The sequence below is a fragment of the Phocoena sinus genome, chromosome 21 (genome assembly GCF_008692025.1).
Source record: "Phocoena sinus isolate mPhoSin1 chromosome 21, mPhoSin1.pri, whole genome shotgun sequence".
Lineage (NCBI taxonomy): Eukaryota > Metazoa > Chordata > Mammalia > Artiodactyla > Phocoenidae > Phocoena > Phocoena sinus.
Genome location: NC_045783.1, coordinates 6,635,584 through 6,662,226, shown reverse-complemented (window position 1 = coordinate 6,662,226; position 26,643 = coordinate 6,635,584). Strand labels below are relative to the sequence as shown.

General features: G+C 51.1%; 1 protein-coding gene across 2 annotated transcripts in view; it reads left to right on the top strand.

The window, feature by feature from the left end:
• The window catches only part of MCPH1 (microcephalin 1), a 238,240-nt gene that overhangs the window by 184,238 nt on the left and 27,359 nt on the right, over positions 1–26,643 (top strand). Inside the window, exon 14 of one of the 2 annotated variants that reach the window (XM_032618442.1) lies at positions 8,246–8,390. The exons of the other annotated variant lie outside the window; for it this stretch is intronic. The gene's annotated coding sequence lies outside the window, so the exon portion shown is untranslated. The remainder of the gene's footprint in view (positions 1–8,245; positions 8,391–26,643) is intronic. 2 annotated transcript variants of the gene reach the window in all.

The window sequence follows — 26,643 nt, the reverse complement described above, 5'->3', positions numbered from 1 at the left end:
TTGGTTGGTGGCCCAATAGGAGGAGCAGTGACCCCTTCTCAGGGATCTGAACCCCACCACAGAGCCGCCAGCCCAGCAGCCACGGAAGGGAACATCTGCTGAGAAACCCCCTACCCACTCTTGCTTCTGGTTTACACTGGGCTCCGTACCATGGATGTAAAGATTTGCTATCATCTCATTTGCTTTTAACTCGAAGATATAACGGTTTCCCTGCAGTACTCAGTTTCTCTTTCCTCTTTTTAAGTCAAAGTCAATCTATAATGTTTAGGCTGTACTTATTTACTTTTAAAGTGATCTAGACCCTTGTTTTTCTTTTGTTTTGTTTTGTCTTGTGTTTTGGTTTTTTAGGGCTTTATTGTTCTCAAATGGCTGCCTCAAGGCTGCGGTTCAGATGCTGTTTTTCACTGAGGATTTCTGTCTTTGCTCAGACTGAGACGAGGTCTGGGGCACCTTTATAAACCCCGTGTGGGGAATGTTATCAGTATATGTTTACAGAGCCTGTGCGGTGCTGTGGAATTGCCACTGAGGGCTTCTCGAGTGGAGAAGATAGCCTTTCCCCCATGAAGGTTTTTCTCTGCTAACATTGTAGTCATCTGATAAAAGCAGGCTCTGTTTCTTGCTTTCTTCTTCTGCGAATGCGGCTCCTGGTCCGGAGCATCCGGGCTGCTCTGCAGTCTGTCTGTGGGCAAACAGGAGCTCTGGAGAGAAAAGAGGTGATGGGCCTCGGCCGGCTTCACGGCACCCTCATCCCGGGGCCCCCGTTTTCTTGAGTCGGTGCTGTGACCGGCGGGAGATGAGGAGAGCCGGGGTGAGGCCACATGCAGTGGGGCTCAGTGCCGGGCATATCCCCGTGGCCCCCCAGCCGTGTGCTCTGCGTGGACCTAGTCGGTCCGTTCCGACTAGGTTCCTTGTGCAGGATCCTGGAGAGGGTTTCTTGTAAAGGATGGTTTGTCTTAAGAAAATTCACCAAAGCAAATCCGCAGAGCAGTGAGAGCCAGGTGACGACACACAACCAGTGTTTTACCCAGAACACCTCCTTACGATGGGAGTTACAGTTACAGAACGTTATCGCTTTCACTGCGATCCGGCCCTGAGAGAGGGCCCCACTCCCAAAGGATCGTGCAGGTCCTTCCTTGTGGCCCTACCGACTCACTCCGAGCCCCTCCAGGCAACTCCTAGGGCATTACCGAGAAACAAGCACCACTGCTTATGTCCAACTGATTTTGAAACAATGGTCAGATGGGAAGGTTTCTTTTCTTTTTCCTCTTTTACAAAAAGAAATAACATTTTCGTGTCCTTCCAGACACAGTTTTTCACATGCTGTTAGCATACACTCCCCGAGTGCCGCTTCTGCTGTGTTATACTGAAGGGGGTAAGCCGCGAGCGACATATTTTTAACCTAAATGAAGAGGAGGTTGGAAGGTACTTTGATAGTTTTATTGGGCTCAGATCTTAGCTCTGCCTCTAACTGGGCCTGTGCCCTTTCCCAAGTCCTTCATCGCCTTGGGGTTGAGTTTCCTCGCCTGGGAGGTCGGGGGAAGGACGCAGTGAGCTCGCCTGCTGTAGCTCAGGCATCTCCGGAGAGCCTCACAGGCAGCCCTCCGCACCGCATCCTCACGGGTTACACACAGTAGAGGAGGCCAGGGTACCTGCCCGTTGAGGGAAGCAACTCCACATCCAGGACGGTTGGCCCCATTGCTCATGACAGACAGGGAGGTCCAGGCTCTGGAACAGTAGTGACCCCGTGACTGAGGACGGACGAGGGAGTAGCCGGCGGGAGGGGGCCGGCGCACAGAAGAGCCTGCCTGCGGACCGGGCCCCTGGACTGGAGTGTTTGACGTGTATGCCCAGCGACCAGCGCGGAGCCTGGAACACGGCAGATGCTGACAATCTAGAACTGACACAACCCAGCCAGATCCAGGCCAAACAAGTGCCTCGTGTGCTGAGATTCCTAGTCTCTGGAGGATGATACAGCGCAGTGGGCGATGATCACTATCAACCGTGAAATGGCCGAGGGCCAGCCCAGGCGACGGAGAAGGGCGGAAAGTGAAGAACGAGCGGTAGATCTTAGGTGTTCCCACCGCCCACAGAAAGGTCACTGTGCGAGGAGGTGGGTATGTTAATGAGCTTCCTGCGGTCCGTTGTCTCAGTGTGTACGTACACAAAACGTCACGCGTCATACAAGCTCAGTGCGTGCGGCTGTAGTTTGTCAGTTATTCCTCCACAAAGCTGAGGGAACAAAAGCAAAGGATGAACACAAAGACCCTCATGTAGGTGCTATGGTAAGACGTAGCTTTACAGTTGGTCCCATAGGTAAATTAAATCAGCAGAGGACCTGAGAGAATCCTCTAGACCTCCCCGCACACCCCCGCCCCAGAGGACGGGAAGGGAGCGAACCGCCCCCCAGCAGGTGACGGTGGCTGGGAGCACCGGGTTGGGCGCCCCACGGCTGGACACAGTCCTCTCAGTTCCCGGGCGGATCAGCGCGTGCCGTCACCTCCCTGCACCTTGGCGAGGCCACGATCACACCTGCTCTGAGAACGAAGTGGACGAGTCGCTGTGCTAACTTTGGTCCCGGGTGGCGTGCCGGGTGCCCATAAAGGCTCCGCAAAGGTTATCTTTACCATCATCACCGTCAGTAGGGAGAAAACACTGAGGAAAGGAAACAGAGGCAGGACGCGGCGTTTCCTGCCGTCGTCTTCCTGGGCCTCGTTACACGTCTGGAGGGGCCTCCTTCCAGTCCAGTGAGGAACACAGACTCTAGAGCAGGGATTGGTCACTTTTGTTCACAGGTGGTAAACCTGACACGTAAGGGGGACTTTACGTGCCGGTGGCAGGTGCCCCTCGGCACTGAGATACCAGCGATGAAGTACAGGAAACGGCCCCGGGCCAGAGCTCACTCCCTCCCGGCGCTCCCCCGCCCCCCGACGGCCAGGATGCTGCCCAGTTCTCTGCCTGGATTGTATCTGGGAGCTGGGGCGCCTGGAAGGGGGAGGGGGCGAAGCAGAAGGGGCTCATCTCTCTTGCTGGTTTGTCTGGGTCCGGCAGCCTGTCCTTCAGGATCGTCAGTCCCGCTCGCCTCAGACTCTGACTTCGCTGCGCTGCTTCCGAACTCACCGCTTCCCTAAGCGCACCGTGCTTCACTTCGTGAACCCGCCTCCCCCGCCCCGCCCCCCCAAGAGGTGGGTGCTCGCCCTGCATTTAGCAGGAAGGTGAGCTTCCGAGGGCAAGTCCTTGCTTTTGGTCTTTCTGCCCCCAGCACCTTACGAGAGTCTCACATGTAGCAAACGGTGGTCAGCGCGGGCTGAATAATCAACAGTCATGTTGCCAGCGGATGCGGTCCTTTTCCAGCCAACGCGAGCTTAGCACGTCTGCACGTGTGTACAGGCACACCTCGTTTGATTGGACTTCACAGATACTGAATTTCTTACAAACTGAGGGTTTGTGGCCGCCCTGCGTCGAGCAAGTCTGTTGGCACCATTTTTCCAACATTTGCTCACTTCATGTCTCCGTGCCACATTTTGGTAATTCTCACAGTATTTCAAATTTTTATTATTTATTTATTTTTAAAATTTATTTATTTATGTTTTGGCTGCGTTGGGTCTTCGTTGCTGCACGCGGGCTTTCTCTAGTCGCGGCGAGTGGGGGCTGCTCTTCGTTGCGGTGCGCAGGCTTCTCGTTGCGGTGGCTTCTCTTGTTGCGGAGCACGGGCTCTAGGCGCACGGGCTGCAGTAGTTGTGGCTCACAGGCTCAGTAGTTGTGGCTCGCAGGCTCTAGAGTGCAGGCTCAGTAGTTGTGGCGCACGGGCTTAGCTGCTCCACGGCATGTGGGATCTTCCCGGACCAGGGCTCGAACCAGTGTCCCCTCCGTTGGCCAGTGCCAGCAGGGAAGCCCAAAGTTTTATTATATTTTTATGGCAATAAGTGATCTTTGGTGTTACAATTGCAAGGTGTGCCTGTATTTGCCCCTGAGTCCCCCAGCGAGAACGTCCCACACACGGAGTTTGCGGAGGCGCAGGAGGAAGGTACATGAAGGCAGCGGGTCACCGGGACAGATGGCGTGTTCCTGCCCCGGGCCGGGGTCCAGGTTGGAGAGTCTGTACTCGCCCAGGAAGCAGTGCCGGCTCCAGCCTTTAGGAAGCCACCATCGGGGCAGGGCTCAGAAAGGGAAGAGGGGCCGGGAGAGAGCGAGCAAAGCAGAGGCTCCCGACCCCAGAGACAGCCTGGCGCCAGCCCCAAACAGCAGAGGAAAGGCGTCCGGGCCCCTCACCTTGAGAAGCTCGTGGGTCAGCAGTGAACACTGTCGGCCAGGCCCCTCCCGTGCACACCGCTCGGGCAAGCGGCCGTGCAAAGGAAGCGGAGGAGTGGAGGACACGGCCCCCAGAAGGACTGCCTGCAGAGGTCGGCGCTCTCGGTGCTTTAGGGCAGGCCAGACCCTGGCTCTGCGGCTCTCCCAGCTGAAGCGCGCACATCTGCACCGCGTTTAGCTTTGGGTCTGCAGGCAGAGGCGGAGGGACACGTGTACCTTGTATGTTGCTGCCACGGCACATCCCCCAGGGAAGGAGGGTACAGAGTGGGTGCAGAGTGAGCAGGTGGGCTTTCCCTTGCCTGTTGTAACCCAAGAATAGGAAACTGGAATCTGAAAAGGGTTGGCAACAGATGGGAGTGGAAAAGCCTCGAACTTTCCAGTTTCTTATTGCAATAAGAACTTGATCGTTTCTTATTGCAGTCACACCGGAACTGCAGCTTCCCCCTTGGGTGCAGTTCAGATTTTGACTTTCCAAAATACAATGCTTTTAAATTAAAAGAAAAGGAGCTTTGGCTCTCATTTGCATAAAACGCATACATGTATACACAGGTGTTCTCACGCGCGCACACACACACAGACACCCTACTTAACTGGGGAGAAGCAGGAAAGCAGTGAGAAGATCCTAATTGTGATTCAACCGTGCATTTTAAAAAGCGTTGCACCTATTTAGATGGTACTTCTTAGAGCGAATATATGGCTTTTAAAAGTTTTGATAAACGTGAACACTTAAAGACTCCTGGGAAATGAGAATATTCCTTTCAACTTGGGCTTGCGTGGTTATAAATAGGAAGGCCTCTTCTAATCTCGGAATCTTAAAAAGAAAACCTTGATGTTGTTACGTGATTACCTAAAGGAATGCCTTCCTCTTCGGCCCGGAAGGATATTTTTAAGAGAATGTTAAGCTTGTGACAGGAATTATTGATACCTTTGGAATTAATTCCATTCTCCAGTGACTCAGGCTTGCTTCAAGTCATTACCTGGGAATTAGCCTGGGACTGCATGACGCCAGTCCCACACTGTTCAAAGTGCAGCATAACTTCGCGAAAGAATGAAAAAACGAGGATGTGCTTTTGTGCATTATTCTTATCGTGATGAATGATGCTTGTTTTCCTCTCCACTTTAATTAGAATGTTTCTACATTTGCCAAAGAAAATGTTGGAATGGAGACAAAAACCTGAAATTATAGGAACAGGGCTTGATGTAATAGCTTATTTATAAAGGAAACACAACTTGTTTGGTATTTTATTGAAACAGGAAGTTCAGAACCTCGGCACATACAAGTACAACAAATTCTCAGGTGCTCGTTGAGTCATCTGTTGTTGGAAATAGTCTCCTGGTAGTTTTCCCCTGGATTTACTTTTTATCTTCATTTTGGTATTTTTTAAGCAGTGGGACTGGATGGGTATAGGAAATTGCATAGAGATTGTATACTTTAAAAAATATATATATCCGCTATCAAGACGAAATAAATAAAGCAGGGGGAATTCTCTCCTTATACATTTGTATATATGCATTTTTGGTAGCTACCTATGTACAACATAAGGGAAAACAAAGTGAAACAAACATTTACCTCAATGCTACTGCTATTTCAAAAGCAACCCTTGGTCAGGGGAATGGATTTGAGATGAATAAAGATGAAAAGCATTGTGGATTCATGTTCTATTTGCTATTGTTTAGTAAACATTTAATAGCAGAAGCTAGATAGCAATTTGATTCCTAGTATTAAAACCTTATAGGAGGGCTTCCCTGGCGGCGCAGTGGTTGAGAATCTGCCTGCCAATGCAGGGGACACGGGTTCGAGCCCTGGTCTGGGAAGATCCCACATGCCGCAGAGCAACTGGGCCCGTGAGCCACAACTACTGAGCCTGCATGTCAGGAGCCTGTGCTCCGCAACAAGAGAGGCCGCGACAGTGAGAGGCCCGCGCACCGCGATGAAGAGTGGCCCCCGCTCGCCGCAACTAGAGAAAGCCCTCACACAGAAACAAAGACCCAACACAGCCAAAAAAAAAAAAAAACACCTTATAGGAATGACTTGAGCTGAGTTTGTGTCAACACAGAAATCTTTAGGTTTAATTTCCCACCCTTTTCTGAAAGATCAGACCGGGATGGTGTATTAAAGCATGCAGAAGCTGCAGCCACCCTGGCAAGAGCTCAGCTTTATGAAAACTTGCTGGTGCACTAACAAGCCAGGTGCTGCTTCCAGGGGAACTTCGCAAGGAGTGCAGGGCGGGGTCCCCGGAGAATGCCTGGGAGTCAGGATTCCTGCCGGTGATCCCCCGTCCTCTAACTTGTGTGGCCTGGGCCTCAGCCCTTTGCTAAATTCGCACAGTTACAGATGCGCTGTCCATTCAAAGACACCTCAGAAAGATGCAGAGACACAGTGGGACAGGAGGCTTTGAAAAGGGGCAGGTGCTAACCAAGTGGTACCCCTCCCAGAAGCAGCTGTGCCGCTCCTCTTTTTGTTTTTAACTAAGACTTTTTTTAAGAGCAATTTTAGGTTCAGAGCAAAATTGAAGGGAGTGTACAGAGGTTTCCCATACACCCCCTGTCCCCATACACACACAGACTCCCCCTGTTAACAGCATCCCCACCAGATGGTACGTTTGTTACAACTGATGGCCCTCCATTGGCACAGCTCATCCCGCAGAGCCCATAGTTCACATTAGGGTTTGCCCTTGGTGTCGTACATCCTATGGTTCAGATGCGTGTGTGCATCGTTACAGTATCGTGCAGAGTAGTCTCGCTTCCCTAAAATCCTCTGTGCTCCGCCTACTCACTCCCCTACCAACTCCGGGAAACCCCTAATCTTCTCACTCTCTCCATAGTTCTGCATTTCCAAAACGTCATAGAGCTGGAATCATACAGCATATAGCCTCTTCACATTGGCTTCCTTCACACAGAAGTATGCATTTAAGGTTCTTCCGTGTCTTCTCATGGCTTGATAGCACATTTATTTTTAGTGCTGGATAATATTCCATTGTCTGGAGGTACCCCAGTTTACTTATCCACTCACCACTGAAGGATATTATGGCTTCCAAATTTTGGCGATTATGAACGCAGCTGCTATAAGCATTCGTGTGCAGGTTTTCACGTGGACATAAGTATTCCATTCCTTTGGATCAATACTGAGGCGTGTGATTGCTGGACTGGACGATAAGAGTATGTTGAGTTTGATGAGAAACCAGCAAACTGTCTCTCAAAGTGACTGCACCGTTTCACGTTCCCACCAGCAGCGAGTGAGAGTTCCTGCTGCCCCGCACCCCTGTCAGCATTGGTGACAAGGATTTGCCTGGATTTCGGTCATGCTAATGGGCGTGCAGTGCTACCTCACTGTTGTTTTAGTTTGCATTTTTCTGATGACACACCATGCGGAGCATCTTTTCACACGCTCCTTTGCCATCTGAGGACCATCTTTGATGAGGTGTCTGTTAAGGTCTTTGGCTCGCTTTCTAACCCAGGCAGTACCTCCTTTTGAAGTCTGCAAGCCTGCCGCCTTGGGCACGTTTACGAGGCCGCAGCATCGTGGACATCACCCTGACGTGCGCATCCTGCTTGCACTGAGCGGGACCTCAAAGCCTCCGTCCCGCAGGAGGGTCTGGGCTTGCAATGTCTCACCTCCTGCTTTTACACTCGCCTGACACTAAATGTGACAAGACAGAAACTTTATGGTTCTGCGTGGAAAGACTTCGTTTGGTCAGGTGGGGTTTTTTTCCTTCATTGACTGAATAACACTGAACAAAACAATATTACTATGAAATGAAAGTAATACACCCCTCTGAGTTTGTATAAATACAGTTTTTTTTTCTTTTTAACATTGTTTGGATCGATAAACGATGCAAGAGATACATAAGATAATTCCAAAAACTGCTATGAGGCAATGTGGAAAGGTCTGGAAGCCCACCCCACCCCCAAAGATGCTTTTTGGTTGCTTTTACAGCTACAGACCCCCCACCTAAAGGTGGGTGTGTTGACTTAATCTCCACCTTGGCTACCCTGCTGAACGAGGCATCACCTGGAAAAAGTGCAGCACGGTGCTTGTTAACACAGTTGGATGAGCAAACCTTGAGGTGAGAGAAAAGCAGGTGAGTGTCAGTCCATAAATGCTGAATGCGCCCACGCAGAGAGAGAGAAAATGGCCATTAAGAGGTGACGAGGAAGAGACGTGGGTTTGCGTCCCCCGGGAAGGAGGGGCTCCCGGAACTGCATCCGTAGCCCTGCAAGCCACACACACCAGAAACCCGGGAGTCGTCTTTAACCCCCGGGGGCTGCAGGGCACGCCAGCTGTGTCTTCCAGACGCCTTCTCCCTCCACTTCCGCTGTCGCTGCTTTCTGTCCTTATAGATGCGTCTCTGGAAAACACAGATCTCGTCATGTTACATTTCAGGTGACTTACCTTTGCCTGCAAGATCAAGTTCAAACTCTGCAACAAGGCATTCAAGACCTTTCCCAACACTTGTTCTCAGCCCACCTTCCCACCATCCATTGCCTCCCTGCCCCTCAGTGCCAGCTGGCTACCCGGGACCCACTACCATGCCTGGCACCGAGCTGTGTGTGTCCGTCTCTCCCCTGCCAGGCCACACCATCAGCATCCCCCATCACACCACACACACACACGCACACACGCACGTGCACGCACACGCACACGCACACACACATCCTTTTCCTGATTATCCTGGGACAAGCCTTTCTGGGAAGCAGTCCCCAGACCTTCCAGGAAAAATTAATTTCACCCTCTATTATGGTTTTACAGTATTGTTTTCATATCACTGGTATAAATACTATAGTATAAAAAGGATAATTCATATATAATTAATTAATTATAATTAATTGTTTATGTGTGTCTCTTACTGCTAGATTATGAGCTTCTTGAAAGCAAGGTCCACATACTTGCTTTCTTTTTTTTAATCCCCTGCATCTTATGTTGAAGACACCTATAATATCTTGGGTTGAAACTGAATCCGATTGGAAGGGGGTGACATGGCAGTGGGTGCCAACGGGTCGAGGTCTGGAAGGCCAGTCTCCTTGAGCAGAGAGATTCAGGACAGGTGCTTGTTGGGATGGATGGAAGGTCTCCAGGGGCCACATGGTAGAGGCCTGAAGACCAAACCAAGGTCGCTGCCAAGGTCCTTATACTTTTATCTGCAGCATTTGGAGCCAGAGAGGAACGTGGTCTCCACAGTCTTTGTGAGGATTTCTGGGCAGTGGAGTGAAGGCAGATGAAGTTAGATCTGAGAGCCCTGGTGGGAGGTGGCCTGACAGCCACGTGTCATGTGAAACCATGATCTAGATGGTGGCCCTGCAAAGGGGATGAGGAGCGCCAGGGAGCTGGGGAGAGTGGCCGGGCGGGAGTTGGGGGAGGAGGGCCGGGCTTGCCCATCCCAGCGAGACGCCCGCCAGCGGGAAGGCTCCCCTGCCTGTCTACTTCCTTTCCTGAATGCACAGCGAATTCCTGGGCCGCCTTTGTTGTGAGCTGGTTTGGTGTGTCACCCTCCGTTGTTTACAGCCTCCAGGTATTTGTAGACAGATCTTATCTCCCTCCCTCTTAGTCACTACTTGGCCCAACTCTGCCTGTTTTACTCTTTTCAACTCTGCCCCTGGGGCTGACCTCTCACTACCCTTTCGAGGAGACTTGTTTGTGCTGTTGGAATCTATTCCATTTTGATTATTTTAAGACAAGCGGTAAGCTAAATATGGCCCAGCAAGCATGGTCTTGAAGTAAAAAAATAAATCTTACGCATGTATATGTTTATATATATTTGTGTGTATCGAGTGTGTTATAAGCCTGAGGCAGCTGTGGCACTTCCCAAGCAATAGTCTGCAGCCTGTGTTCTCCCAGTTTCCCCAGGAATGAATTCACTCTAAATTTTTTTTTAAAGGAAGAAAAATCAGAAAGTGATAAGTGCCTACTGCCTCCTGATTCTCCTTTAGGGTACATCTGTTTCTGTGAGGTCTTGGGGTTTATAGGACTGTGCTTATTTTCATGATCCCATTAATATGTTTGCTTATCAAGAGGGCCAGCTCTGTTTTGTCACCAAATTTCTCATCCTCCTTCTTATTTTTTCCCTCCTCTTCCCTGTTCCATGTCTGGTCTCTAGTGAGGTTTCCATACCTTACACTTTCGTCAAAAAATACTGGTTGAGGGGCTTCCCTGGTGGCGCAGTGGTTGAGAGTCCGCCTGCCGATGCAGGGGACATGGGTTCATGCCCCGGTCCGGGAAGATCCCACATGCCGCGGAGCGGCTGGGCCCGTGAGCCATGGCCGCTGAGCCTGCGCGTCTGGAGCCTGTGCTCTGCAGCGGGAGAGGCCCGCGTACCGCAAAAAAAAAAAAAAAAAAAAATACTGGTTGAAAACACTTCTGGAAAACAATGTAGGAGAAAATCTTCATGACCTTTGGGTTGTGTATTTCTTGGGACACAAACCCAAGCACAAGCACTGACCATAAAAGGAAAATTGATAAGTTGGACTTCATGAAAATGAAAAGTTACGTTCTTTGAAAGACACCATTAAGAAAATGAAAAGGCAAGCTCCAGACAGGGAAGAAACATTCATAGTCCATATTTTTGAAAAGGAACTTGTATTCAGAATGTATAAAGAATTCTTAAAGCCTATCCAGTTTCTTAAAAACGGGCAAGCTGTAAGAACAGAACCTCACAAAAGAAGTTGTGTCCATGACAAAGAAAGCACATGAAAAGATGCTGAACATTATCGGTCATCTGGGAAATGCAAATTAAAACCACAGTGAGCTATGGCCACACTCACCCACTATGGACAAATTAATGCCAAAACTAAAATGCCAAGTCACAGCGAAGACGCAGAGCAACTAGAACTCGTACTTTGCTGACAGGAGCGTAAAACCCTGTAGAGAACCGTGCGGCAGTTTCCTACCGAAGTTCAATGCATACCTAGCAAATGACCCAGGAATTTCACTGCTAGGTATTTATCCAGGAGAAAGGAAAGCATCTGTCAACAGAAAGATGTGTAACTGTTCATAGCAGCCTTATTCATAATATCTAATAGCTGGAAAAACCCAGATGTCCATCAGCTGGTGAATGCATGAAACCTATGGTATGTTCATCCAACAGCACAACAATAAATACGACCGTAAAAAGGAGCAAACAGCAACGTAGCTGAATCTCAAACACTTGTGCCGAGCCAACGAAGGCGGGCATAGCGCGTGGGCCGTGTCCTTCCCTTTCCGTGACCTTCAAGGACAGGCCACACTAGTCCGCTGGCCCGTGGTGGTCCAGGGATGGGGGCAGCAAGGAATGCAAAGGGACACAGGGGACATTGGGGATGACGCGAACACGCCCACCCTGATGGAGCTGTGATTGCATGGGTGTGTACGCCTGTCAAAAGCATCAGACTCTGTGCGTCCAAGCTGGGAACATTTTATCCTTTGTAAATTATACCTCAATAGAGTCCATTTTAAAAAAGCTAATCACAAAAGAATAAATTAAGCACATACGCATTGCCAGAAAATGAGACCGTTGGTGGTTTACGCGTTCACGTGAATTTAAGGCAGCACGTGCCCTGTGCCAGGGACGTTTGCATTGTGAGATGTAATTGATGGTGAAGGCTGGGGCGGGGGGGTTGGGCCGGGGGATTGGGCGTGGAAGCATCTCCCACCTTCAGTAAGTTACATAGATATGACTTATTTACAAGGTTGGGCTGGGTTTCCAACAAACAGATGGGAAGTAGGCGGCCGGTAACTCTGAACCCGTCCTGAGTCACTCTCCTTCCTGAACTTGGCGCAGTCACTATTCCTTATGCAGGTGATTCTACGGGACACTAAGCAGGTGTGATAAGGTATTCGTATTCAATCTCCATTGAAGTCAGTGGGCTTTTTGTAATGATTGGGCTGGAGACCTGGGCGTCCCGGTCCTTGGACCGGCCCCCCAGCTCAGCCGTCCCCACTGCCCGCCGCTGCAGCCGCACACGCAGTGGCAGGCGCCACAGGCATCGCATGGCTGCCATACTGTGCTTCCCAGTGACAGCTCTCCCCAAGGCCAGCGGATGTGTGCGCCCACTAGCCCGCGATGCTTTAGCCAAAAGCAAAGCCTTTGAAAGAGGAGCAGAAACAAGACCATTCAAATCTGGTCTGTGTAGGGACTCCAGTACCCAAGTGATGAATTTAAGGGAAAAAAAATAATTCTGTAATAAACCTCCAGGACTATTAGCTTGAGTGGGTTACAGTACGATGGAACCTTCCAGTGAACACCTGAATTCCCCAGCACATTTTTGTAATCCAGACAGAACTTCTGAGAATTATAAACTTAAGTGCAGTAGAAGCTTTTGGAATTAGCTGGGGGATGAAATGAGTCGCTGTAAGTACAAAGGAGTAACAGCAAAGAAGTCGATCAGTAGGTACCATCAAATCCAAAACAGCCACACGAGAGAGCATTAGGAACTTATCCGGCACCATCGCCCCACGTTATAGGTGAGAACTAAGCCTGGAGAAGTCGTTCCACCAGCTGCAGCCCCTTGTGCTGTTTCCTGGAAAGCCGATCACTCCTTGTCATGCTTACGCCCCCCCCGTAAGGAATGCAGGGTCAGGTGAAGCATCAGGATCATGACCCCGCGGCCGGCTGTGAGCAGAGAACCAGAAGGAAGCCCGGCCTCCCGGCACCCAGCTCCCCGTTCTTCCTGGGCTCCTAAAATCTAGAACCATCGTCATGTTTGGGACATTTGTTATCCCTTTTTCCAACTGTTGACATCCTGAAGGGATCTCTCCTTCCTGTGAGTTTCTCAGTTGCCCTTCTTCTCCTCCCTCCCTAGGCCCCTACGCCATTGGGGCTTCACATCCATTGAAGAAGAACTTGTTTAGCCCAGGGATAATTATTTTGAAACTTAAGAGCCGGGGGCCCCTGGCCTTTCGCTGTGACTTGTTCCCAGAAACCACACAACAAGGCAGATCATCAGCAAGATGTTACGGCCCGGGTTGCATTTCTGACCAGAGACTCAGCAGCAAATAAATCACAGATGTGAACAATGCTTAAACCCCCGGCGTGACGCAGCAAACCCCTAGTATCTTCTGAAACAATCCTCTTATGCTTTGAGCAGCTGGACCACGCGTGCTGGCCTCCGAAGGGAGACGTTTGCCTTCCAGGTTGTGTCTTGGAAGGGAAGGGGTCTGTGGACACTGACCTGTGCCGTCATTCGAAGGATATAGAGAAGTCGTGTTTCATTTCTAAGCACTGGGAATTAAAGAAGTTGTTTCCATAAAATAAAAAACGTTAATTTGCTTTGTAAAAAAAATAAATCTAGACTGGTAAGTTTTATTTTAATAGGAAAAAGTGTGTAAGCAAGGTTTTAAATATTTGGTAAGTTCACTGGTGCCTGTCGGCAGCCCACAAATTGCTAAATCCAATAGCACTCCAAGATTCTAGAAGCTGCTATATTCTCTCATACTCTGAAGAATATGCCTGATGGGAAGCATAAGGAAAGATAGGTTTTTGAAACCTGCAAATGACAAAGTTCTTTCATTTATCTGTATGTGGAATAAAATACCTAAAGCATCTAGCAACCCTCAAAGAAGAGGGGGAGGGACCTTTTGAGAAAGCAAATCCATCTCAACTCAGACCTGCAAACTCACAATAGTGGATTTTAAAGTGAACTAAGAATGAATGGCGGATATAAGTTGACCTAAAAATAAAATTCACAGTAGGCCATTTCATAAATCTCAATCCAAAATATGGCTTTGAATAAAAGCTTCATTAAAACACCTGACCTGCGTCAGGTGCCACGGTCGCTTTCTATGAAAACGCCATGGTGCTCTAGTTAGAGGACTTCCCTAGTCAGACGGCCAGTGATGGTCAACCCCAGGGAGGGGACAGAAGCAAACGCCTCTTCTGTCCCCACAGGGAGCGGCAGCATGGAACGCAGCTACCTCGGGGGGAGAAAACGTGGAGACCAAAACAAACCCCAAAAAAGGACTGACAGCCATGGGAAACCAGGAGGCCCATGTCACAAAGCTGGGTCCTGTCCAGGATGTGCTTGGCAGGGAAGCAGCCAAGTATGCCCGCGAGAAGCTGGGCTTCGGCTGGGCTCTGGGCGAGGAGGGCCAGCCAGGTGGATACCGGCCCTGGTCGGGCAGTCCCGGGAGGCGAGGGCTGGCCGGAGCTGCAGGGAGCCCTGGACCCCTGGACCCCTGACCGACCAGCCCCAGACCGTGCCTGCTGCCAGCAGAGAGCCTGGCTCCCGGGCCTGAGGACGCCTGGGCAGGAGAGGAAGGACGACCCAGAGAGAACACCCCAGCGAGAGCGGAGGACAGAGCTCTGCGGAAGGAAGCTCATCTCTGAGCGGGTGCCGATTTGCCTTGGAATGGACATCGCACTGGCTGAACTGATTTCATGTCAGGATTTCTGCCCCCTCCTCTTTCAAGCTTTTTGAGTCATGGACCGTATTTATTCCTCTTTGGGCGATGGATCAATGTAGGGCGACTAGTGCCCACTTGCTACGCATTTAGTACAGATGCCTTCTCAGCCTGTGGCCGCTGGAACTGCACACGGGCCCGTCCAGGGTGAAGCCGTCCACTCTGCAGAGCCTCTAGGATTATAATACGGTGGTTCTCACCCATTAGGATCACCTGGGGGGGGAGGGGGTGTTTGTTTTTTTTTTCCAACTCCTGCTACCCAGGCCTGGGCACTGGTATTTTTAAAACTCCCCAGGTGGTCTGTAGGATGCAGGCCAGTTTAAGAACCAGGGTTATGATCCTGTCTCAGCCCAGCAGCCCACCAGAGTCACCCAGGGGGCTTTAAAACTTCCTGAGGCCAAGGCCTCCACCCGCCAGGTGCTCTGACCTGACTGCCATGGGGTGAAGCCCTTGCAGTAGTATTTTAAAGCTTCTCAAGTGATGCTACCACGCAGCCCGAGTTAGACTGCCCCGTACAATCAAGACCTACAGAGCCCTGGCCGCGGTGTTGGCTTTTCAGCCCTTTCCAAAATTTTGCCAAGAACCCCCAACTTTAAATTACTCTATGGACTTGCTCTAGTGTTTTTATAAGTTTGCAAATTTCTTGCCAACTACCTGACAAGTTTTAAAGGATCAAATTAAGAAGTTCTACAAAGCCAAGGAGTTATTTCCATGTGTATTTTATCACCTTTTTTTTCTTTTAAATGAGCGTTAGAGCAATGAAAAGCAATTCAGAACCAAGTACAGCTTGAAAGCCGATGTGGTTGCCACTAAAGCGTGTGGAGCAGGCCCGGGGCAGCCAGCCCTCAGACACGGGAGGGAAAGAACCCACCGTGTTCCAAGCTTTGACCTATTTCTTGCAGTTGCTGAAAACTATGAGGCATGAAATCCAGATTTATGACTTTTTAAAAAGTTAGTTGTGGATTCCCTAGACGATTATGTTCCCATCACTTATGTAGCTTTTAAAACTCAAATGACGCTTTGAAAAAATCCAAGCTTGGCATGCGCCGAGCTCCAATGTCGGTCGTCTTAATTCAGTAAAAGTCAGGGGGAAAATGCCTCTGCCTTTGCTTAAACCACGGTCTGTTGCGAGGGGTAGACAGGAAGGCTCATTCATGTGTAACTTTGGGGAAAGCTAAGCCAGGGGTGATTCTCCTTGGGCACTTTATTTCTCGGTCTGCATAAAATGAGAATTTGAGGAAAATGTCTTAGGAAAGTGGAGCCTTCACGCTGGATGTGCCTTTCCTTTCATTTTTTCGGATTTTATGTTTACTGGGAGTTGCACAACCGAGAGATGTCACCCGTCTCTGCCAGGGCCAGGTGCGCCAACACCAAGGGTTACTGTATATGCCTCTCCTCCACCCTCATCTCTCTTTTGTTTGTTTGTTTTGGTTTTTTTGTTTAAATTCTTCGGAATTTCTCTCAGCTGTTTTTCTAAAACATTGTAGTGTGAAAACCTCTGCTGACTGCGTATCAGCTATATCTCAATAAAGCTGGAAAAGGACAGAAAATAATGCTAAAATGTCAAAAACCAACGGAGATTTATAGAAACCATACTGCATGCCTGGCAACACACGCTTCTGCCCGAGGCTTTTTCTGCCAAGAACCCTAAGGATTCCTGAAGGCATTCGCGCCGTTTTTACTGGTCTTCAGTCTTCTTGCTTGGTGGTGCTCTGATCTCCCCGTTGCCAGACTGTTGCAGCGGCCTGCTTCCACTTCTCCCAAATCGACGCAGACGTGAGGGTGACTAGCCACCAGGTCGTCTCACCTCACTGATAGGAACTGCACCTGTCCCCAGTCAGACGTGGGGAATTGCGTGCACAGGGTGTGGCAGCCGTCTCACGTGCAGACTGCGTTCTCCGCCATGCGCTCAGCACGTTGGGCAACGCGAGCGAGGTTCCTTAAGGACATGGATCTTGTTCTAACCCCCGGGGGTGCTGTGATTTTCTTGGAGCGCAGGCTCCGAGCCCCAGTTGCCTCCGTCTCCCTCACGGCACCCCGGGCAGCTCCCTGCCCTGCCCTTGCGCTGTGCGGGCCCGTCGGGTACCAGGCACTCTCTTAGGCTCCTGTGTGACGGTGAGAAGGGCAAGGACAGAGACGTCACCTGGCCTCGGGATGAGAAGCTGGGACTCCGCGTGCGATCTTCGTAAATCCCAATCCCACATTAGCAAGGAAATCAAGCTCCAGGTTGGACTAGGGAAATTTCATGATTTCAGACTTTTCTGAAAGACAAAGATGGCTCTAGAATAGAAGACCTGAGCATCCTCAGATAATTTCTATCACAAGGACTGATGGGTGTGAAACGACGGCCCTACTCTGGGCTTCCGAGGTTGCTGGTCCTCCCTGGGTGGTGCGGGGGTGTCATTTAAAGCAGTACATGGTGCGGCGAAGGGCATTCATGCAGTGAAGGACTCTGTGTCTGTTACGACGCATCTGGTTTGGATGTCCGTCCCTCCACCTGCCGACACGGCACCTTGGCCACGTTCCTCAGAACCCCAGTTTTCCGACTGGAATGTGACTAGTGATGGTCTCTGCCTCACAGGATTTTTGTAGCAATTAAAATGGGATGCTTTGCGGGACACAGCTGGAATAGTTTAACAAATGTGCTGTATGTAAATGCTCAGCAAATGTGGATTACCATTTAATATCTCAGTTGTCCATTTGAACAGCCGCTGCCTCCCTAATCTCCACGACCGGGACCACTAGCCGGCCAGCTATGCCCACCGAACCCCTAGGCGTCCTGCTCCCGGAGACACACCAGCCAGAGAGGAAGCAGGGCCTGAACTAAGGTGGTAGAGCGACAGCTGGCGTTTGTTAGCAGCTCCCTGGGAGCCAGGCGTCGTGCTGGCTCGACTTTCACCCTGCCTTCCAGCATTTCTGCTAGGTAGACAGGATGACCGCTTACACTGGCAAAAGCTGAGACTTCAGAGATTTCAGGTCTCACGCGAGGCCACTGGAGAGCCTCACTGGCAGCCGACACTTAAACCCAGGTTCTTCCTGGAGCCCGGCCTGCTCTGGCCTCCCCGTGTCCCTTGGCCTCCGGGGACAGGCGCTGCACGGAGGTGACGCAGGAGTTGTTGCAGGTAGAGAGAGAAATCACAGGTGTTCCTGAAGTCTCGAGACTGAGTGACTGAGTAAGAGAAACGGGAACGGAAGGAAGATGACTTACATGAGAGAGGCATTACGTTAGACGTCCGCAGACTTGTGCAACAGAGCCTGGGGATGTGTCCCATAGAAGTGAGTTCGTAACAAAGCTGTCGCCTCGTGGCTAGTTTTATAGCTTCAGCTTCCAAGTGGCATCTCACACAAAAAAAACAAAATGTGCCCCTGCAGCATTATAAATACATACACATGTACCTATACACACGTACACACATGCATGGCCACCAGTAAGCTACAAGGTACCTGGGCTGTGTCATCGGAAAGTAAGAGCTGACGCCTATTCATCCATGCAGCTGTTCATTGAGAGCCTCCCCAGGGCCAGGCACCTCGCCTGGAGTGACAGGTACGCGCATCCTGGGGGAGCTCGAGGGGAAGCAGTGTGGCCCCGAGGGCCGGTGGATGGTCCAGCAGCTCCATACCCGTTGGCTTTGTGACCCCAGGCAACTTACTTCCTCTCCACGTCTTCGGTTTCTCGTATAGAAAATGAGGGAAATGAGAGAAAATGCCTCTTCACATTTTTATGAGGATTGAAAGTATTTTTTTTATTGGAGTAGAGTTGATTTACAATGTTGTATTAGTTTCAGGTGCACAGCAAAGTGATTCAGTTATATATTCTTTTTTAGATTCTTTTCTTATTATAGGTTATTACAAGATATTGAGTAGAGCTCCCCATGCTGTACAGTAGGTCCTTGTTGTTTATCTATTTTATATATAGTAGTGTGTATATGTTAATCCCAACCTCCTAATTTATCCTCCCCCTTTCCCCTTTGGTAACCATAAGTTTGTTTTGTACGACTGTGAGTCTGTTTCTGTTTTGTAAATAAGTTCATTTGTATCATTTTTTTAGATTCTACATGTAAGTGATAACATACGATATTTGTCTTTCTCTGTCTGACTTCACTTAGTATGATAATCTCTAGGTCCATCCGTGTTGCTGCAAATGGCATTATTTCATTCTTTTTTATGGCTACTATTCCATTGTATATATGTATCACATCTTCTTTATCCATTCATCTGTCGATGGACACTTAGCTTGCTTCCATGACTATTTACATGGCTATTGTAAATAGTGATGCAGTGATCACTGGGGTGCATGTATCTTTTCAAACTAGAGTCTTCTTCAGATTTAAGCCCAGGAGTGGGATTTCTGGGTCATATGGTAGCTCTATTTCTAGTTTTTTAAGGAACCCCCATACTGTTCTCCATAGTGGCTGTATCAATTTACATTCCCACCAGCAGTGTAGGAGGGTTCCCTTTTCTCCACACCCTCTCCAGCATTTATGGTTTGTAGCCTTTTTAATGATGGCCATTCTGATCAGTGTGAGGTGATACCTCATTGTAGTTTTGATTTGCATTTCTCTAATAATTAGCGACATTGAGCATCTTTCCATGTGCCTGTTGGCTATCTGTATGTGTTCTAAAAGTTAGTATTTATAAGACATTTAGGAAAGAGCAGCGTGTTTTAAAGTCCCCGTGGCCAGAAGGAGGCTGGCAGGAGACTGGTGTGACGGAACAGAGGCGGGGCGGAGGGTGGAGATTCAGCTGCAGGTAGAAGTAGGAGCTGGTCCATGGAAAGCATTTAGGAGTTTTGGGTTTTGCTCCAAGTAATGGGAAGCTGTTGGAGGGTTTGAGAGAGAGAGAGAGAGAGAAGGAGGGAGTGTGTGTATGTGTGTGTGTGTGTGTACACAGCGTGTTGAGCAAAAGAAGCCAGAAACAAAAGAGTGTGTGCCACATGCCTCCATTGTTGTGGTCGAGTCTCAGACGGGGGCATCCATGATGACAGGGCTCAGAACAGAGGTTATGTCAGTGGTGCCACATGCCTCCATTGTTGTGGTCGAGTCTCAGACGGGGGCATCCATGATGACAGGGCTCAGAACAGAGGTTATGTCAGTGGTGCCACATGCCTCCATTGTTGTGGTCGAGTCTCAGACGGGGGCATCCATGATGACAGGGCTCAGAACAGAGGTTATGTCAGTGGGGGCAGCAGGGGGAGAGCTCTCTGCGGTGGGCACGGGGGAGCCCCCTGAGGCCTGGAGACCGCCACCTTGATGGCCGTGGTTAAACAGGTAGATGCGTACGTAACTTAGGCTGTGACCTAAGATTGGCGTACTTTGTGGACTTAACTGTATGCATTTAATACCTCAATTTTAAAAAAGAAAAATGGTGAGTGATAAGGATGCAGGGGTACATGCCTGACCCAGCTCGTGGGCTATTTCAGTCACCTGGAACAGAAATTATTGAAGCTCTACTAGGATGCTTGTGGTGGTGGTGAAGGCGAATGATTGGACTTGGAATGCTACAACCCACAAGGCTTGTGATGAGCTGGATACAGAAAGTGAGGGGATGAGAGAGGTCCAGGACGGCTCCTGGTTCCGTCCCCTGAGATTCTGAAAGCTGTGGGATGTAACTATCACGAACGCTGCTTGCCTGGGTTAGACTCCAAGGCTCCTTCACTTCCTAATTGTGTGACCCTGTACCCTCTGCACCTTATTTTCATCTGTGAACTGGAAACAGTGACAAGGCTTCAGTGAGCTAATTCACATCAAGCGCTCAGAGGGGCTGCGCACAGTAGGCTCTGAGTAACTGTTAGCTGTTATGTAATGGGACCGGGCTGGGGAATGAAGACCTGAGTTAAGTTAGGTTTGACGTGTGGAGTGTATAGCGCCTGTAAGTCATCCAGAGAGAGAGTTGGGTGGGGACGCTGCTCTGGTCCCAGAGCTCAGGGAAGGTCAGCAGCGAGGACAGAAGTGAATCGCTGGCCATCTGTTGCCAGGAGGGCTCTAACCGCCTGGGCTGTGAGCCGTCCTCAGGACCTAATGGCCCGGTGGGGAGGACAAGCCCAGACAGGGGACGAGCCCAGGGAGAAAACCAGGGGTGACGGGTCCCAGGGCCAAGGGGACATGACACGAGGTTCAGAGCAGGGCGGGGACGTCTCCAAGTGTCGAAAGCTGCTGAGAATCCAGCCAGGGTGAAGGCATCTTCTGCCAGACACTCTTCTGAGCACCTTAACTCCATGGCCGTGGGCTTCCGCCCTGTTCCCACCCCCGGGGCAGCCCTGGAGTCGCCCAGGCTGCACAGACTGAAGCTCAGGGTCGAGGCTTCGGTGGCAGAGAAGGATCTGACGGGGGTGGGGGGGTGTCCTTGTTTTATACCCATCGTCTTCCTCCCCCCCAGCCCGGGCGCCACCCCAGTGGGGACCTGGGAATCAGGGTCCAGGGCCCGTCGTTCCACACCCATTTAGTTTACTCAAATGCAGTCCCGTGCACCTACCTTGCTCTGCTTACCAGTCAGATGAAAAAGGTGGACTCGAATAATCCTTTTCGTGTTGGAGTCTTTCATCGGAAATGTGAGCAGCTTTGAGAAGTGTACCACTTGTAGATGTTGCTGCAGCTGTGCTCTTTACACTGAGCTCTGTGCCCCGTCCTTCTCGTGTCTGTTATGTTTACTTACTGAGAAGTAACTTAAAACATGTTAATAGTAAAACAAGCAGATATATTACAGGGCAGAACAACGACATACGAGACCCTACAGGAAAATTACTCTAACGAGGGCTGCTCTGTGCTCTGCTGTCACAGGGTTTGGGGAACGCTAGCCCTGGTGAAATGAAACTAAGAAATTGTTCATTACAATTAGGTGTGTTTATTCACGGGTTTTGACCTTTCTCTTAACCCTTGCAAACCGTCTTCTCGGTTACTGGTTAGAACACACTATCCTCACGTACCCTAAATCTTCTGTGTCCCAGCGCTCCCAGAGTTTAGGGTCAAGGCTCATGGTACGCAGTTAGCTGGTCTCTACAGCCTTACTAGTTCAACATTTGGCCAAAGCCATAATCTTCCTTAAATCAGATTCCTCTCAGTGATGACAAAACTAACCAGAGAGGGGAAAGCTCCTACCTTCCTTCTTTCCAGCTCCCTGGTTTAAGACTTTTTTCTTTCCTCATGATAAAAAACAAAAAAACTAACATCATCTGCTTAGAAAATACAGCCCTCTAAGACCATTTCCAGCCGAAGGAAGGATTTTTATCAGCTTCCCCGTGGGTCTCACCGGCCTGGAATCAACAGAACCCATTTCTTACGTTCCTGAGGTCATTTAAGGTATCTCTTAGCCCATTTCCCCAAATCTGAGAACATGAGACATGGGTTTTCCTTACAAAAACCCTTTCTAGTCCTCTTTAAAAGTGTTTCACTAACAGTGTTACAAATTACAACATCCAAACCTCAAACTTCTGAACTTCCAACTAAAGCAGGAAACGATCCCATCCGCTCGCGGCTCTGCTGTCCCCGCCGTTCAGGTGGCTCCTGGACCAGCTCTCCAGTTGTGAGCTACCTTCCAGAACCGCCCTCCCAGCCCCCGACGTGGTGACGCGCCACCCTGTCCGATTCCGCGTACCTAGAAGCGAGCCCTCACCCTCCCGCCGGCTCCCCGGTGCCGCCCAGTTCTCCCAGTGGAATCACTGCCCTTAGGATCGCCCGACTAGAGAATTAATCAGGAGCTCCCCTTTGCTCTGCGATCTCTGCACTCTGCGATTGATAGTTCTTGTCTCCTAAGATCTACCTTAGAGTCACTGCCTTCTCTGCTCTGTGACGCTTCATCCAGCCTCACCCACTCTGCACCTTCCGCACCAGAACCTGCCCTTTTTTTTTTTAACGTCTTTATTGGAGTATAATTGCTTTACAATGTTGCGTTAGTTTCTGGTGTATAACAAAGTATAACACTTTGTATAACAAAGTGAATCAGCTATACATATACATTTATCCCCATATCTCCTCCCTCTTGCATCTCCCTCCCACCCTCCCTATCCCACCCCTCTAGGTGGTCACAAAGCACCGAGCTGATCTCCCTGTGCCATGCGGCTGCTTCCCACTAGCTATCTGTTTTACATTTGGTAGTGTATATATGTCCATGCCACTCTCTCACTTCGTCCCAGCTTACCCTTCCCCCTCCCCGTGTCCTCAAGTCCATTCTCTACGTCTGCGTCTTTATTCCTGTCCTGCCCCTAAGTGCGTCAGAACCACTTTTTTTTTTAGATTCCATATATATGTGTTAGCATATGGTATTTGTCTTTCTCTTTCTGACTTACTTCACTCTGTATGACAGTCTCTAGACCTCACTACAAATAACTCAGTTTCGTTCCTTTTTATGGCTGAGTAATATTCCATTGTATATGTGTGCCACATCTTCTTTATCCATTCATCCGATGATGGACACTTAGGTTGCTTCCATGTCCTGGCTGTTGTAAATAGAGCTGCAGTGAACATTGTGGTACATGACTCTTTTTGAATGATGGTTTTCTCAGGGTGTATGCCCAGTAGTGGGATTGCTGGGTCGTACGGTAGTTCTGTTTTTAGAAGAACCTGCCCTTTCTGACGCATCCTCTGTAGATTCTATTCCGGACTCCTAGACCCCCATCTCCCTCAGCTGAGGATCTGCTCTAGCAGCCCCTGCCCGTCAGCTGCCGGCCCGTCCTCTGCTCCGCTGCCCCACCCCCCTGCCCACCGTGTCTCCCTCTTTCCCACCCCTGGGATGCTCGGTCTCCTCTTGGTGCTTCTCCATTTCCTGCTCCTTCAGGCTGGCTGAAGGCCCTGCCACCCGCTGGGACTCTCTCCGGGCTCCCACCCACCCTGAGCGCTGCCCTTGTTTGGAATCCTTTTTGTCTGGTCACTGCTGCCCTGATCCCCCCAGGGGGGTAAGTTTGGCTTCCCTAACTGGCATGGAAAGCGAGTCTGACTTAGAAGCAGGGAGACCAGCTCCGCGGCATTGGTCCAGGTAAGAGGTGACGTTGGCCGGGTTTGGAGCAGAGAGCACAGCACCGAGAACATCCTAGTCCGCGTGTATTTGAAGGCGTCCCGATCGCGCAATGGGAGGTGGCAGGCGTCAAGGCGACCTCACGCTTCCGGCCGGTGTGCCTGGAAGGGTGGACCGGCTAAAGCTGAGCTGGAGAAGGCGCAGGTGGAGGCCCGAGCGAGGAGGAGGGGCCGGGACGGGGTCTGCGGCGTCCAGGGGCCCTGAAGAGAAGGCAGCTGGGCCTGGGGTCTGCAGGGGAGCAGGGGCGCCCTCGGCGCAGCGGCTGCTCGAGTCACCGAGGGTGGGGTGAGTGTGGGGGGAGAAGGACCGAGCCCTGAGCCCGGCCCTTGCTGGGGAGCGTCGGGAAGGAGGCAGCCGCCGGGGAAACGGAAACCCAGGGCGTGTAGTGTTCCGATGGCGCCCGCGAGGTGCGGCGGAGAGCTGCCGGGGGCACCAGCGGCACGAGGGCCTGCGGAGGAGACAGATTCACGGCTGGCAGTGTGGGCCACGCGCCGCGGGGGGGGGCGCAGAGACACGGGCCGGGGACGTGGAGGACCACGGTGAGCGGGGTCTCGGCCTAGGGAGGGGCCGCGGGATCCGCTCGGGAGGGCCGGCGCGTCCGCGGGACCATGTGCTGCAGGGAAGCCACGGATGTCCGGCATGACGTCCCCATCCCGGGCTGCAGGGCCGAGGTGTGCGCGCAGCCGGCCAGGAGAGGGACGGGGGGTGGGGGGGAGGGACAGCAGCATCCGGCTGCATTTAGGGGCGGGCATGGACTCCGCCGGGGTGGCTGTCCTCCAGCTACGCCACTGCAGGGCAGGGTCAGCTGGCGGCTGGGTTTAACCAGGGCTGTGCTTTGACCGCGTTTGGGGGTGAAGGCTGGCGTCATAGGGGCTAATTACACCCACTGACCACGGACGTTAAGCCTTGGGTCGGGGGGCAGAGGGCACCACGGGGGTGACCGTGAGAAGGCAGTGGCTGCGGGAAGGACAGGGGCATGCGCCTGGGAGGGAGGAGAGTCTGCAGCTCCCGGGGCTGAGGCTCGGGTGAGGGGCCGTGGACAAGGTCACCAGGAAAGAGGGGTCCTAGGAACTGAGAGGACAGGAGAGGTCATGGAGGTGACAGGGAGCCCGGAAACAAAAGGTCAGAAGTGAGAGGTTCCGAGCTGGGGGGGGGGGGGGGGGGGGTCTGGAAGCTGCAGAGAGAAGGACAGGTTTACATGGAAAATTGTGGGGACTTAAGCATTTTAGGGATCATGTTTCCTCATTTGAAGACCTTGTCTTTATGGGATTTAGGCAAATATCAGAATTGTTAAAGGTGTGTCCGTAAAAGTTTCCCAGGACCACAGACAGACATCATTTGTTCTTAGGCACAGGCAGCTCACTTTCCCTGTGATCTAGTCCGTTCCCCTAATGTGGTCAAGTGGAGGCACTGACATTTTTTTTTTTAATTTTTATTTTTGTCTGCATTGGGTCTTCGTTGCGGTGCACAAGCTTCTCACTGCGATGGCTTCTCTTGTTGCGGAGCACCGGCTCTAGACATGTGGGCTTCAGTAGTTGTGGCGCATGGGCTTAGTTGCTCCGCAGCATGTGGGAACTTCCCAGACCAGGGCTCGAACCTGTGTCCCCTGCATTGGCAGGCAGGTTCTCAACCACTGCACCACCAGGGAAGCCTGGCAATGACATTTTTAGAAGGTGAAACTTCTAACTGTATTTTGTGTTTCCAAACAGTTGCCTTTGGGTCTACCTTTTTCTACTTTGAAACAGCACTAGGATCTGTTTTCTGAGATGTATCCTCCAGAGCTAGCGGTTTCACTGGGGCCAACTGCCTGGGGGAGTTACAGTGAGAGCCACTCAAGTCACTGTTTCAGAGATTTGCCTTCTGGGTGGGTGTCAGAGAGGAGCCCCATGGTCTCTTGCCGCCTCCCCTTCTCTGCCCACCCCACCCCCAGGAGAGGAAGACCAGCTTCTCACACTGCAGGGTTTGCAGAGAGGAGCGGGGCACGCTGACAGCCCCTGCAGTTGGTCCAGTGCCAGCTGCGGCCCTGTGGGTACCTCCTTCTGGGCAGGGCCAGCAAACTCACCGCACCACAGGTCTAAGGCCCAGGTGTCCCGCTGGCTTTATGAATGATGAAAGTGGGTTTGATCTGTGTTAGACACCTGTGTCTGTCTCCCGGCTGGTATTGAACCTGGGGTGGGGGGGAAAGAGGGGCATTATTTATTGGAACCTTTAGAACCTCAACAGCTGAGCACCCCTACAAACGCGTGCATGGGTCTGTTAACCCCACATAGTAATAGGAAGCTTGAAACAGGTTCACTGCATCTAGAATCCATGCCCTTCCCACTCCCCGTGCCCTGCCTGGCTTCATTTCTTGCTGAAATCACTGCAGTCCTTTCCTTGGCGGCGTCTGTCTCTGATCTCAGCCCCTCTGTACCGTCTGCAGCACGATCTTCCTAACGTCTGGATTTCGTGCCCTGATGTGCCCACGGTTCTCGTGGCTCCCCGTGAACCGTACGTCATGCAGTAGAATCACGATCCGTCTGGTGCCTGCTTACTGAGCCTCATCACCTTGGTACAGACTTACAGGCTTTTAACAGTGAGCTTTTGTCACGGTGGTCCCCCACCAGGCCCTTGGTCCCATGCGCTTCACCCCCGCCCCCCCAGTGATCTGGAGCTGTTCGTGCCAGCGTGTGCGATCCCAGACACCGCCGCCCCACACGCCCCTCCCTGAGCAAATATCCTCCTGTCCCATCTCCAAATCACATGCCGCCTCCAGGAAGCCTGCCTGGCTCTCGTTTCCCATCCCATGAGGTCACGTGTCCTGTCCTGCTGTGATTTCTAGGAAGTCCTGGGGAAGCAGACACTGTGTCCTTACGTTGCTGTATCCTGGTAACGTAGCCTGACAGTCAGACAAACGAATAAACAGGTTACGTCACGGACCCAGCCCTGACTGTAGGGTAGCGGGCAGCGGTTCCAGG